The sequence below is a fragment of the Diabrotica virgifera genome, chromosome 6 (genome assembly GCF_917563875.1).
Source record: "Diabrotica virgifera virgifera chromosome 6, PGI_DIABVI_V3a".
Classification (NCBI taxonomy): domain Eukaryota; kingdom Metazoa; phylum Arthropoda; class Insecta; order Coleoptera; family Chrysomelidae; genus Diabrotica; species Diabrotica virgifera.
In genome coordinates this window covers 189,559,619-189,575,744 of record NC_065448.1, presented here as the reverse complement: position 1 = coordinate 189,575,744, position 16,126 = coordinate 189,559,619, and the positions used below count along the sequence as shown (strand labels likewise).

Sequence of the window (16,126 nt, the reverse complement as noted above, 5' to 3'; positions counted from 1 at the left end):
AGTTAATAATAAAAAAGTTTTCCATATGATTCCAGCTTAGTGGGACCTATTGCATGTGTATGTGTCATTTTGAAAAAGCATTTCTTTCTAGAGTTTCTTACAATACACAGTTTTAACGTAAATAAAATAAGTTTTCTTTTCTATTGCACAATGTATATACCTAAATATACAATAATAGTTATTTATGATATAAGTGTTTCAAGTACACGTTTAAGGCATGCATGTGAAAGTTTGCAGAATGAGCGATAGCGAGTTATGCAATCCACATTAGTGCTTTAAAAATGTACTTTTTGACACGCACATCATACAATATTTTTTCTACAAACGTAATTACAGGACAATATCTACAAAAATTTTACCTGAACTTGACTGATATTCCATTTTTATATTTTTTGACATTACACCAAAATTGCCTATAAGGTTGTAGAAAAAAAAGTTATAATGAGAAATTTAAAAATAATCTTAAAATATATCAAAAATAATTAAAAGTACATATTCAACTTTAAAAAACCATATCTTGCTTAAAAATGGTCACACAGCCTTTTACGGTAGACCATTTTAAAGATAATTGATTTTTATTCCTATTAAATTTATACCTAAAGCTGCGTAAAAAAAAGTTACAGAACAATGTTTGCGAAGTAACAAGAAAAATGTCCCAAAATCGCTGGGATGGCGAACTTTAAAAATCATAATTTGGAAACTATAAATCATAGATAATTATACCAAACGTCACTTTAAAGGGAAAAGATGGAAGTTTCTTTTCTGTGAAGCAATGCCTATACCTATATCCCCGTGGAAAAGAGTTATATGGCAAGAAACACAAATGCTACCTTTCGTGTTTTTTTCTTGCTTTTCTTTTGAATATATTTTTGTAAAAAAAAATATTTTTGACTTTAAAATGTGATATTTTTATAGTAAATTTAACCTGAAACAATTTTCCTGTAGACATATTTGCATCAAATGTGCATATAACCAACCCTTATTCGCCCTGTGCCTAGGGACTAATTCACCCTATTCTCAAAAACGCACCACTTTAAATGGTAGCACTCCGCGGGTTTTTTCGTACTGAGAGGTCCTCTGATTATATGAAACAATAAAACCCCATTAACGTTGTAGTTCCTTTCTAAAATACCTCTTATTATTTCGTTTGCTACATAAATTATTTTATTAACACTTTTTTCATTTTCAGTTTCTGTCGCACGAATTCAATTTCTTTTAAATCCACTAGCTCTACACCTAAATAAATAAACGTATTATTCCAGCTTCCATAAAACCTCTCGATAACATTTTTGCACGTTCCTTAATAGCAAGATATTTCTTTTTTAATAAGCAAGCATCGAGTAAAGAGGAACGACAGAATGTTTTGCAGTTTTGAAAAAACGGAAATTTCGAAATATTCTTTATGGCTCTTTCGAGCTGGAGTTAACAAAGATAAAGAGCTCGTTGTGGGTTTAATAGTTTTCAGTGTGAACAACGTATATTAAACATGAGGACTACAGAATGTGCAAACAATAGTAAATTTGCGGAGTAATGGGATTAAGTACAAAGATACCATAAATTTTATTTTTATACTTAGAGCCTTTTTCAACTCCAACGTGTACAAGTAATAATAGTTTTCATGCTTTTATAAGACGTGGAATTAAAAGAAGGGTTTTACGAAAACTAGTTTTCTAAAATTGCCAAATAATAGGAATAATATATTTAACTTTAGCGAAACAAAGGATTATACCAAAGAAATAACAATTAGGATAGAAAAGGCTAGAAGTACATTCACTAATATGAAACAAATAATATGTAGTAGAGACCTCAGCCTAAATCTTAGAAAGCGAGTACTAAAATGTTATGTATTTTCTGTTCTTATGTATAGTGTGGAGACATGGACTCTTAATAAAGAATGTCTCAATAGATTGGAAGCATTTGAAATGTGGACATATCAAAGAATGCTGGCAATCTCCTGGACAGACAGAATAACCAGTGAAGAAGTTCTAATAAGAATATACGAATATAACAGCACGGAGATACTGCATTCCATCAAAATAAAAAAAACTTCAATACTAGGGTCATATAATACATGGTGACAAATATGAACTCCTAAAATTAGTTATGCAGGAAAAGATTCAAAAACGGCCCAGCATAGGTAGGAGAAAAATGTCCTGGCTGAGAAATCTCAGAGAATGGTATGGATGCAGCTCAACGGAACTCTTTTGGGCTGTAGTGTTAAAAGTTAGAATAGCAATGATGATTACCAACCTTCGTCGCGGAGATGGCACGTAAAGAAGAAGAAGTGATAATTTAGTTTTAAAGAGTGATAGACAGGGAAAGCGAGTATTAAAATGTTATGTACTTTCTGTTCTTTTGTATGGTGTTGAGACATGGACTCTTAATAAACAATGTCTCAATTGATTGGAAGCATATGAAATGTGGACATATCAAAGAATGCTGACAATCTCCTGGACAGACAGAATAACCAGTGAGGAAGTACTAACAAGAATATAGAACAGCAGGGAGATACTGGATTCCATCAAAATAAAAAAACGCTGGACGGAAGGGTCGCCCGAGAACTTTATCGTACCGATCTATTATCGCTATGGTACTAGATACTGGCATTCTATAAAAATAACAAAGTTATTCATTATTTTGATATTTTATAAACACCTTCTGTACTTGAAAGTATTTTATGGTTCTACGCATCATTAATTCCTGCATTTGAGAGAATGTTCGATGCCATATTTCGGAGGCACACTATAGATGTATAGATTATTGCATAAATTAATAGAATATTATAGTCATATTTTATTTCAAATTAGTTCATTTTTCTGAGAAATTAATAGTTTACAATATTTGCATTTCATTCTATTTTGATTACGCCAGTCAATACGCGAGATTAAGAACAAGATATTATCTCCGAATTCTATCCTACTGCATGGATTTTAATGAAATTTTGGGAGTAGCCCAATCTACTAATTCAAAATCTATCCTATATACTATGGCGCTTTTATCATGGGGGCGGTTCCCACCACTTCTCAGGGGTGAAATATTTTTATTTTCGAATTACATGGAGAAAAAGGAAGATTTTTAAGAAAATTTAAAAATTCATTCTATAATTTGATCACATTTTTTACCCGTCCAACATTTTGAAAATAGAAATAACACTATATTAAAAGGTATTGCAAAAAAAACAATGCATTTAAATTATGGTGGATGGGGAGTTAAATGTATATGTTACAGTTCAAGTTGATTCTCAGTTAGAGTTGACTCCAACTAGTTGGAGTCGACTCCAACTGAAACGATCAGTAAAAGTTGATTTTAAAAATTTAAATCAACTTTTATTAGTTGGAGTTGACTCTTCCTGGATCGATTCAGTAAATGTTGATTATACGAGAATCTCAAGTGCATTTTTGATGAGTGTGCGTTTCTTTGTTTTGACCGTTTCAACTACTTATTAGTATAGTCTGTAACGTCGCCCCCGTTAGGTAAATTATTCTGAGATTCGATTTTTTGCACAAACTTACTTAAAGAAATACATCCGTATAACAATCCTTATAACAAATACATAGGGTGTCACGCGGTACCGCGGTCGAAAAATTGTTTAACCAATTTCAGTAAAGTCAGTCAGTAAAGTGACTCTTTATCGAACGAGTCTGATATTACGAGCAGAGGAACAGACGCGTTCGATAAAGAGTATTGAGGTGGTGCGTACAAAATTGTATCGTCAATCATAAAAACCATTAACACTTACAACTTTGAGGAATTTTTTTAAATTTTAGACGAAATAAAAAATTCGAATGACAGTAATGACAGATGACTTTTGCATGATGGCCGGTTTTGATGTTTAATCGATAGTTATCAATATGTATACCTACCTAATTACGAAATCTGTAAAGTTTTGATTTATTTTGTATGAATATAATTGCGAAACACTACAGAATTTTACTTTTTGACATAAATTTTATTAATAATAAGATAAATTTTGTACAATATTTTTAATAATTAAAGTAAATAAATTTTAATTTCACTGAAATAAATAATCGATTAATGCCATTGATCACTTACATTCAATCTCGGTTAATTTGATTAATTATCGTGGCAGGTAAAGTAACATTCTTCTTTCAATACAACAAAGTGAGGGCAAATGAATACAATACTGCCGAAAATGAGGGCAAATGAGTACAATAATGAATGATTTTAGTGACGTTTGGCGATAAAAAATGATTTTAAACAAATTCGCAAAAATAAATTTTTTCACTTCGTACAAATTTTTTTTTGATCCTTTGGGCCTTTTTTTTCTCTAAAATTGACTGTTGTCGAGTTATTAGCGACTTAAAATTTGAAAAACGCCAAAACAACCATTTTCAAGGTTTAATAACTCGGTTAAAGATAATTATTGTGAAAGTCGAGCGAGCGGCCGTGGAGTAACGGCATAATCGCTGGCCTCATATGCCAGTGCACGTGGGTTCGAGCCCTGCTAAAGACAAACCATTTTCATTTCCAATAATGACACGAGCCGTCTCACCGTGCCTCGGAGAGCACGTTAAGCCGTCGGTTCCCCTGGGCTAGTGTACATCGACACTAGTTACTTGAAGCAGGGTTAAAGATGTAATTGGCGCCGGAACTGCCCGAAAGGAAAAAATGCCATACGATATTATATATTATGAAAGTCAGAAACTAAAAAAAATCAAAGATTAAAGCTACCTCTATAAGATCCTGAAGAAATTTTTGTCATTATTTCATTAATAAGATATTATTTTTAATTATCAACAATGAGCGCTAACCGTGTATTGAGGCGGCCGTCAATGTGAGTGCGAGTGAGATTCACCATTGGACGGCTGGAATGGTGCATCTCTTTAGCACCCACCATTGACGGCCGCCTAATACGCACTTAGCGCTCATTGTTAATAATTAAAGATAAAGCTTAGTAATAAAATAGTGACAAAAATTTCTGCTGGATCTTGTAGAGGGGGCTATAAAATTTGATTTGGTCACTTTCCAACTTTCATAATAATGGATTTTAACCGAGTTATTAAGCCTTGAAAATGGCTATTTTCGCATTTTTCAAATTTTAAATCGCGTATAACTCGACAACAATCAATTTTAGAGAAAAATCACAAAATACCTTTTTTCTACGAGCGTGCAAAAATGTCTACTTTCGCGAACGCGTTTTAGTTTAGAAAGTTTTACTTTTCCGTAAGCGTGTTACTTTTCCGCACGCGTGTTAATTTTTTAAAGACTCGTAGAAAAAATATTGTTCCTAACGCTTGCAGAAAGTCTCTTTTCCGCACTCGACTGCTTGCCGAACTCCCGCTTCGCGTCGTTCGGCAAACTGCAGTCGCGTGCGGAAAAGTATGACTTTCTGCACTTGTTAGGAAAATAACTATTTTTGCTCAGAATAACTCAAATGATCTAAAAAAAATTGTTCGAAGTGAAAAAATTATTTTTGTGAATTTGTCTAAAAAAAATGTTTAAACAATTTATCGATCAAGGTACTGCCTGGCACCCAGTAGATTTGTTATAAGGACCTCTTTTTGAGTAAGTTTGTGCAAAAAATTCGAATCGGAGTAATTTACCTAACGGGGGCGACGATACAGTCTAGACTAATTTGAAAATATTCAGTAACATTTAATTTCTAGAATCGGCTGTTTGTGTGAATCAGAATCAACTTTTACTAAATGGCATTGGGAAGAGTATACTTTTCCTAGTTGGAGTCTACTTTTACTAGTAAATGTTGAATATAAATCTTCATTTTATATTTATAATCAACTTTTACTGAAACCAGCCGTTTGAGTCGACTCCAACTAGTTGGAGTCAACTCCAACTGGATAATCAACTTGAACTGTAACATATATACTTTTCATTTTTCCTTAAAGTACATTAGTCATTTATTTTTTTGCCCCATATCTCGCTTAATTTGTAAGTAACCGACATTTAACGGTGCTCGTTTTAAAGGCCTTCTCAAACACTACAAAAGGCGTTGGGAGCATTATACACCTAAACTCTACCGTTCCTCTGTTATTTCAAGTTGAATACAGCAATTTGAGCATGCACCAAAAAACAAACTATTTTCACCTACCATATCTCTTTTTGTATTATAAATAGAACATTTACGAAGCAACGAATTTCTTTATTATTTATAATCTAAAAAAGTTTTATATAGTGTTTTTAGTTCGATGAAAAGTTTTTAACGTATTCACAAGAAATCTGTCCCAAAAATTTTTCAATGAAAATGGCCAATTTTCAACTACGCATAACTCAAAAATTATTGAGTTCTCAAAAAAACAGTATAGACTAGTTTTTGCTCAGAAAAAGTTTCTTTAGCCACTTCCGTGCTTATTTTGACCAACAAATTTTCCACCCCCTCGAATAAGTGGGAACCGCCTTAAGATAAAAGCGCCATAGTATATACGGTAGATTTTGTTTCTTGAGCTGTCCCCTACTTACTGTGAAAATATCAAGTAAATCAATGTAGTAGGATAGAATTCGGAGCCAAATACCCTCATTTACTGCCCTACAATAATGCTCTGCTATGATCGCGTGAGAGAGGACACACATAAGATTATAGCAAAATTTCTATTTACCGTAACTTTTCGAGTTTTTGAGCTACAGCAATGAGTTTGATGTCATTGGAAAGATAATTTCGCAGTCTTTCAAAATATGTAAAAATATATAGGGCATATCTAAAAAAATGAGATTTTTTATTCATTTCAGTTTCAACCGGAAGCCATATTTTTGGTAAAATTTATTGTAATAATAGATAATAAAGTACCATATCTGTCTGCAAAATTTCAAATTTTAGTTTCTATTAAGAAGCAAGTTACGGGCACTCGAATATTTTTTTATAAAAAAATCATAACTCCCCTCCTATAGGGAGTTAAGAAATCTGATTAATGTCATTCAATTTAACGATAGGATATCAAAAATATATCAAAAATAAAAATATTCCTTGGAGGCATTTTTGAGAAAATCTAGTTCAAATTTATGTCAAAATTTGACCCCTTAAATATAGGCAACCCGTAACTTTTTCTGAAAACGATAGCATCCTTCTTATAGTCCCATCTTTAAGCTATATAACGACTTTTTCAAATTAAACTTATCTTAAACAAGTTTTTAGATAGGTAGGGAAATGTGTCGGGTGGGCGGTCGGCCATGTTGGCCGCCATTTTAAATTTGGAAATGTCAAATTCCGTATTTTTATTTACCTATCCATGAGCTTACTTTGAGTTGAATTTCATTCATTTCGGTCAAAATTTGCAAAAATGGGCCCTAAATAACCCCCCTATTTCGGCCCCCCTTTGAGAGGTTTTTTAAAGCTTAGTTTCTCGACAAAATTCTCTTAAACTTACTCACACCGAATTTCATCAAAATCGGTCCGATAGTTTTTGCTGGGCGGTGGCGACATACGTACGTACATACGTACGTACGTACATACTTCCGACATGTTTTTTTATTTGCTTTTTAGACTCAGGCGGACTCAAAACGTCGAAAAAAAGTGAAATCTAAAAAAATTTTTTTTTGCACGATCCTATAACTTTATCTATTATACTACAGGGTGTAACGAAAATACAGGTAATAAATTTAACCACATATTCTGGGACCAAAAATAGTTTGATTGAACCTAACTTACCTTAGTACAAATGTGCATATAAAAAAAGTTACAACCCTTTGAAGTTACAAAATGAAAATCGATTTTTTTCAATATATCGAAAACTATTAAAGTTTTTTTATTGAAAATGGACATATAACATTCTTATGACAGTAGCATCTTAAGAAAAAATTATAGGGAAATTCGGACGCCCTATAAAAATTTTATGGGGGTTTAGTTCCTTTAAACCCCCTCAAACTTTTGTGTGCGTTCCAATTAAATTATTATTGTAGTACCATTACTTAAACACAATATTTCTAAAACTTTTTTGGCTCTTAGTACTTTTTCGAAAAGTCAGTTTTTATCGAGATATTTTGAATATTTTTCAAATCCACCACATATTTGTATATGGTTAAGTATGTACGATTATGGAGACTTGGTAATAATAAAATTTATGTATGATTTACATTTTTAGGTATATTTTGAACCGTATTAAAAAAGAAGCCATATCTCGATAAAAGGTGCCTTCTTGAAAAAATACAAAGAGGCAAAAAAGTTTTAAAAACAGTTTGTTTAACTAATGGTACCGCAGTAATAGTTTAATTGGAGCGTACACAAACATTTGGGTGGTTTAAAGGAACAAAACCCCCATAAAATTTTTATGTAAACATATTAAAAAAGAAGCTGTGTCTCGATAAAAACTGCCTTATCGAAAAAATACTAAGAGCCAAAAAAGTTTTAAAAATATTGAATTTAACTAATGGTATCACAATAATAATTTAATTGGAACGCACAGAAAAGTTTGGGGGGGTTTAAGGGAACAAAACCCCCATAAATTTTTTATGGGGAGCACAAATTGCACTATAATTTTTCTTTAAGATGCTCCTGTCATAAGAATGCCACATATCCATTTTCGATACAAAATCTCTAATAGTTTTCGATATATTCGAAAAAATCGATTTTTATTTTGTAACTTCAAAGGGCTATAACTTTTTTTCTGTGCATATTTGTACTAAGGTAAGTTAGGTTCATTCGAACTATTTTTGGTCTCAGAATATGTGATTTAATTAATGACCTGTATTTTTGTTACACCCTGTATACTACGAATACAGTGCTAGTCAAAAGTCCGTACCCCCCTCGTATCTTTTGAACGGTTATACCTATAATAGTAAAATTTGGAGAGAGGAAATAAACGGACGTAAGCTTCTTAACTAGTCATGACAGGTGACGTAATAGTGACAGATGACGTTACAGAGCCACTGTGACCAATAATTTTAAATGGGACCTTATGGCAAGTGATACTTCGTTTGAAAGGTATTCAAAATACCCATTCAGTCATACTAATTTTTTTAAGTTTAAGTTGATTTTGATTTTCGTGAATAAATTAAATAAATATAATATTGTAGTTTCGCATTTAATTAATAAAAATTCAAATGTGCGCCTATGGTTTTTTTGTCAAAAAAGTTGATGTTTTTCAATTCTCTAGTAGTTTTTACGTCAACGTCAACCTTTTTAACAAGTAATCATAGGCGGAATTTTGAATTTTTATTAATTAAATGCGAAACTACATTTTAGGTTTATTTCATTTATTCATTAAAATTAGCTTAAACTCTAAATAAAATTAGTATGACTGAATAGGTATTTTCAATACCTTTCAAACGAGGTATCATTTGCCATAAGGTCCCATTGAAAATTATCCGTCACAGTGGCGCTGTAAAGTCATCTGTCACTATTACGCCACCTGTCATGACTCGTTAAGAAGCTTACGTCCGTTTATTTCGTCCCTCCAAATTTTACCATTATAGGTATAACCGATCAAAAGATACGAGGGGGGTACGGACTTTTGACTAGCACTGTATAGTACGATAAATTAAAAAACTATAATATTTGGTTCATATAGCACGTGGTGAAAGATATGAACTCCTAAAATTAATTATGCAGGGAAAGATTCAAGAAAGGCGCAGCATAGGTAGGAGAAACATGTCCTGGCTGAATAGATTATTTTTTCGAGTTTTTATAAGCTATATTTTTGCTAAAAATGTTTTTTCGATAAAATATGTACTTTTTGAGTTATTTGCGAAAATCCGCCTGAAAATGTGTTTTTTTTTTGTCGAAACAAACATTTTCAATCGAAAATACCTCTAAAGGTATTAACTGACTTAAAAAACTCTACAGAACGAAACTTGCTTAGAATTAGTCAATTTATCCATTTCTGGAGTTATCTTCAACGTATGTTTTTCCACCCCCAGACGGAATGAGTGAAATCCCCCAAGTAAAAGTAACCAGCAGCACAAGTTCAACTTTACAGCATAAGGTAAGTAGAATCCATATCCAAATTTTCATGCAATTCGGAGTTGGCCATGAAAATTACACTCCAAAACGGTCGTTTACTGGGCTACTCTGTCGCTGTGTATTATTATTATTATTATTAGATTAAAAATAAATGGAGCAGAGCAAAACCTTGTGACCACAGCTGTCGAACATAACTCTTAGCCCATAACGCAATTTATATGCAAATATCATGTGCGTTATCAACTCTTATACGAACTTATATGAATATGTACAAGCCCCGGATGTTCAAACAAATTATGCATTTGGAATAAGAAAAAAATGGTTAGCAGAAGCTGAGATAGTTGTGTAGCAATAAATTTTTTTTAAATATTAAATGTATATGGGAATAAATCTTGTTTTCAATGTAACAACAGATACACACATGCATCTTTATCAAATTAACACCATCATTTTACTACTATACTTTGGAAGGCCATTAATTTTTTCAATTTGGTAGTTTTTAGGAATTTTGGAAAAATTCCTAAAAAGTAACCATTTTTTACAAAAATATTTCTCTGGCTCTTTACATATTATTATGAACATGAAACTTTTTACCTATTAAACATAAAAGTCTTATAGAGTACAATGAAAACGTTATTTTATTCACACATTTACACCCATATAATTGTAGGAGGCGCCAAAGTCGATGCCTCTAAAAAACTTGTTCTAATTGCGGACAATTAATCTCAGGATTGGGATCTTTTAAACAAAAAAAGCGTACCATATTTCAAAAACAAAAGTTTGTCACGTTTCAATTTACCAACGTTAGCAAAAGACAAAAAATTACGAAATTTGAAAAAAGAAATGTCAAAAATCCGCCTTTTTTCTTCTGTTTTTATCATCATCATATATCATACATCTCCAAGTGGAGCAAAGGGCACCTTGCGGTGTTTCAAGTAGCATGAGGAATGATGGTGAGGTTGCTAGTCCCACGCATCATCTGTTGAGTTCCGTCCAATTTTGTTTACTAGTTTTCTCCATTCTCTTCTGTTTTTTGCTATCTGTTTTGCATCGTTCCATGTTAAATTATTTTCTTTGAGTTCTTTCTCTATTGTTCTTTTCCACGTATAAGATGGTCTACCAATTCTTCTTTTGCCTTGAGCATTGTAATGTAGAGCTTGTCTAGCAATATTTGTTGCTGGTTTTCTTAAGGTGTGTCCTATCCACTTCCATTTCCGTTTTTTTATTGTATGTTCTATCCTTTCTTCATTTGTTATTCTCCACAATTCGTCATTAGTAATTTTGTTTGGCCAAAATATTCTCAGTATAATACGTAGGCACCTGTTAATGAAGGATTGTATTTTCTGAAAGAATTTTTTATGGTGTTTCCATGTTTCTGCTCCATATAACAGGACAGACTTTACATTAGTTTCAAATAATCGTAACTTTGTTCTTCTGCTGATGTTTGTCGAGGCCCATATCTTGCGCAAAGAGTTGAAAGCGTTTTGTGCGAAGCTTATTCTTTGTGTTATGTCCTTTTCTGTGCCTCCTGTTGTGTTTAGCAGACTGCCCAAATAACAGAAATCTTTTACTTCTCCTATTTGTTTCCCTTCCAAATATATATTGTTTCCGTTCGTTTCCCCATTTGATAGTATTTTCGTTTTTTTCGGATTTATTTTTAAGCCGGTTGTTTTTGCTATGTTGTTCAATCTGGTGATTTTGTTTTGCCTGTGTTGTCTGTTTGATGTTATGAGACATATGTCTCATACTAGTTTTGTAAATGGTGACCATTGTATACCTGTTTTTTTTATCTTCAGTTTGTTTCATTATCCAATCTATGACTATTATAAACAATGTCGGTGACAAGACACAGCCCTGTCTTACTCCTTTTTTTATGCTTATTTGTTGGGATAGTTCCCCTTCATGTTCAACTCTGGCAAAACATTCGTCATAGAAAAGCCTTATTACTAAAGACTGGATTATATGCAAAATGCATATGCATATATATGCTGCATATTTCTCATGTTTTTCATAAATGCATATGCCTTGCATATTTGGAGATTTAGGAGCATATAAATGCATATTTTGATGGGAATTTACTCTACCCCATTTAAAAATAAGGTATATATTAGTAACATCAACATCCATTAAAATAAAATGTGAAAGTAAATATTTTGCTGTTAAGCTCCTTTGTTGTTGTACCCATAAACATAATGGGCGTTATTTATAGCTGCAGGTATCATTATCCGGATATTTAAGATTTATAGACTTCTCAGAATTTACAAATTACCTAAGTAAATACCGATTATATTTTGAATAACATTACAAATATTACCTGTACTTTCTGCTGGTGTCGGCCAACTATGAATTATTCTGGGAAAACCAACCAAAACGAAATTTTAAGGCAGCGTTGCCAATTTAGCTTATTTTATGCTAGATTTGGCATATTTTTGTGTTGTTTAGCTTATTTATTTCTTGTTTAGCATATAGCATATTTTCTAGCATATTAAATAATATAAAAATTATTTAGTAAAAATCGAAAATCTTCTAATTCAGAACAAATTTTTATGTTGGCCTTACAATTACTAAAACAACTTAGGAACTCTCTCACAGGAACTTGAAACTGATATCAGTGAGTCAAATCTGATTCCTAACAAAAAATGTTTAACCATTCACACATACACACCTACATCAGCAAATCCCTTCGCCTTCAATAATGTTTATATTAGTACTTATGTCTGTGGACCATGAGATTACTATTAACTACAGGATCATGTTTCAGCATTTTTTAAAACAAATAATTTATCTGTACTGGGTTATGCTTGCTATAGGGATTTTTTATTAGTTGATAATGGAATACCTACTGTTGAACTGATCATTCCATCATTCTTGTGAGGTTTGGCAAATACTATATTGGTCGAGTTGGCAACACTGTTTTAAGGGTAGGATACATTATTTTATTTTATGAATGGTTAGTCTTAAATCAATCGCCGATTATTCAACTTTTGTGATTGCAAGTTATTGACTATACTGTGTAAAAAAATCATTTTATTATTATTGTGAAAATGCCTAAAGTAGCAAGGGAAAAATCAAGTCTTCTCAGAAGTTGGATTGGAAGTAACAATCATCTAAAAGTTATCGACAGTGAAAGTATGTTTTGCACCATTTGTGATAAAAAGGTAAGTTCTCCACTTCAATAGATTTTTAAACTTATCAAACTTCTTTGCACATCTATGTGTCTGTCTATTCTAAAATGACAAACCGTCCCATTTATTCAAAAACTGTTTTTTAAAGTTCGCAACGGTTTGGCTTATACAGAGCGAGGTGTTGAGAGTGGCCCACCCTGTATACTACGGTACACTGACTGTACTTTATTGTTTGACGATTTCAATTTCACTTTGAGAAATAAAAAAAAATTGGGGGAGGTTTAAAAAGTTTGATCATTTTAATGTAGGTATCTATTTACGAAAACATCTAAAACATCATTATCATTATATTCCAGATTCCATGTCAAAAGAAATTCCAAGTAGTTCAACACATAAAAACTTCACTTCACCAAACTAAGCTATCAAAAAATGATAATAAACCTCGCCAGCAGATTCTACAGAACAGTTTGCAGATTCAGAATACGTCAGTTGGGCAAGAAACCTTTGCAAAGGATTTATGCCATTTTTTTTTGAACTGCAATATCCCTCTGCACAAGTTAGAACATAAATCGTGTCAAAACTTTTTAAAAACTTATTGCAAGATTAAAGATAAACCAGCTCAAATACCAAGTTCTTCAACTCTTCGGAAAAAATATGTCAGTGCATGTTACAAAGATGTGATGACGAGTATTAAAAATCAGTTAAAAGCCGATTATCTTTGGATTTCCGTCGACGAAACAACGGATACAAAGGGTCGACAAATTGCGAATCTAATTGTTGGAGTTCTTAACGACTCTGGCGATTTTAAAAACTCATACTTAATTAGTGTAAAATGTTTGGAAAAAACAAACTATGCTACAATAGCTAGATTTGTTAACGAATCCCTAACAAATTTTTTTTTACCTGATCAAGTACCATTTGAAAAAATATTATTAATGCTTAGTGATGCCGCCTCATATATGATGAAAGCTGCATCCAATCTTAAAATCTTTTTCCCTAATTTAATTCACTGTACATGTTTGGCGCACGGCCTAAACAGAGTTGCAGAGAAAGTTAGAATTGAATTTCCCAATGTAAACACCTTAATAAATAATGTAAAAAAAGTATTTCTGAAAGCACCACTACGTGTACAGGTATATAGGGAGATGCTTCCCGATATTCCTTTACCACCAGAACCAGTATTAACCAGATGGGGAACTTGGCTTAAAAGTGCTATATTTTTATCTGAACACTACGACGACATCAAAAGCGTTATTTCAAGTTTTGATCCGACTTGTACCGCTATTGATAACTGTCAAAATATTTTTAAAGAAAAGTCTATTAAAAATCAATTGTTGTATATAAAATCGAATTTCGATATCATTGAAAGTTCAATTACAAAATTAGAGGCTCAAAATTTATGTCTTCACAATAGTATGTCTATTGTTGATTCGGTTAAACAGAAAATAACAAATCTGAATGGGGAAATTGGAGTAAAAATTAAAGATAAACTTGATGACGTTTTAAACAAAAATGAGGGTTTCACTTTATTGCGTTCAATAAATAATATAATCAATTTTGGAAACTTCGATGAAAATATTAATATGGATCCGTCTCTAATAGCAAAGTTTAAATATGCCCCAATTACATCTTGTGACGTTGAGAGATCTTTTTCTGCCTATAAACAAATATTAACAGATAGAAGACATAATATTAGTTTAGAAAATATGAATCAATATATGATTATTTATTGTAACAATAAAAATATGTAAATTTGTTTTATTGTACTCTTTTTATAATATTAGTTTAGAAAATATGAATCAATATTGTAACAATAAAAATATGTACCGTAAGATGGGGTTACTTTGATCAAAATTAATCTTTCATCGCACCTAGCAATCATAAAGTTATGATTTAGTTTTTGAAAAAAATATATTTAAATCGGTTTTTACTTAGCTATTACACTATATAAAAATATTCTCAAAAAATAAAATATTTTAATAGAAAAAAAAAGGTAAATGCCTGATCAAAGTTACACTTCGAGTGGGGTTACTTTGATCGCACATACAATTTACCTGATATTTGTATTGTAAGCCCTAAAATTAAAAAACAAAATGAAAAAGAAATTAGAAAAAGTGTTGTTATGTTTGCTAATAATTTCGCCGTACGGTAGATTCTTCTTTATCGCCTGGACGTGGCTCACTTGACCTGTGTTTGGATGGTTGAAACTTTGATTTATCCATCTGATCTAAACACTGTCTTAAAAGGATAGGAAAACGATCTTTAGGCACAGTAGTTAGACGTAAATTTTGTAGTTTCCAAGTTGTTAGTGTAGCACGCCATGCGCTCTTCATGGGTCTAAAAAATCCGACATCTAGAGGTTGGCACAGATGAGTCGAATTTGGCACTAAGCAAATCGAAACTGATGTTGTTCTCATTGCATCTTTTTATTACATCCCCATCAAGGCGTGAAGAAAGGTTATCTCCTAAGAGTACTTTTCTGCTTTATAATCTTTTGACATGCGGTAGAAAGGAGGTCATAAACCAGTCGCGAAAAGTGACTGTATCTATCCAACCGCTAAGTGTTCTATTGTATCTACTGCCTCTCGAACAATATGGTTGATCGCAACAAGGTGCTCCAACAGGACCACTTTCTTTCCACGTGTCGTAAAGATGGGTAACTTTATAGATAATGTAAGGAGGTAACAGTATTCCACTAGCAGAACCACAAATCATTATACTAGTTGCCGTCTTGAAATGATTACATATTTTTTCGGGGTATTTTACCCCTCGTTTGTATACTCCCCATTTTTTTCCTGGGTCGTCAGATACATTGGACTCATCATAATTAAATATGTTTTCAGATGGTACATCTTTTAAAGTATCTGATAAGTTTGCAAAATAAGCCTCAATCGTTTCTCTGGAAATTTTACTTCTTACTTGTTTAATGTTTGTGGATAAACGTTGGCCAAATTAATTTTTGTGTCGTATTAATAGACTAAGGGCCCAATCTTTTCCCGGCATGTTATTGACAAACTTTATTGACCACCCTTCCTTGACGTTCCAAATAACATTCGGCCATCATTCTTATATCGCGTAAAGTTTGCGGAAAACCCCAATCTGCACACTTAGCCGCTGCTGCTAAAATAGCTTT

General features: G+C 32.3%; 1 protein-coding gene across 5 annotated transcripts in view; it reads left to right on the top strand.

The window, feature by feature from the left end:
• Positions 1-16,126, top strand: part of LOC114328055 (neuropeptide F receptor) — a 1,158,133-nt gene that overhangs the window by 765,896 nt on the left and 376,111 nt on the right. Inside the window, exon 1 of one of the 5 annotated variants that reach the window (XM_050653553.1) lies at positions 9,864-9,890. The exons of the other annotated variants lie outside the window; for them this stretch is intronic. The gene's annotated coding sequence lies outside the window, so the exon portion shown is untranslated. Of the gene's footprint in view, positions 1-9,863; positions 9,891-16,126 lie in introns of those variants that run through there. 5 annotated transcript variants of the gene reach the window in all.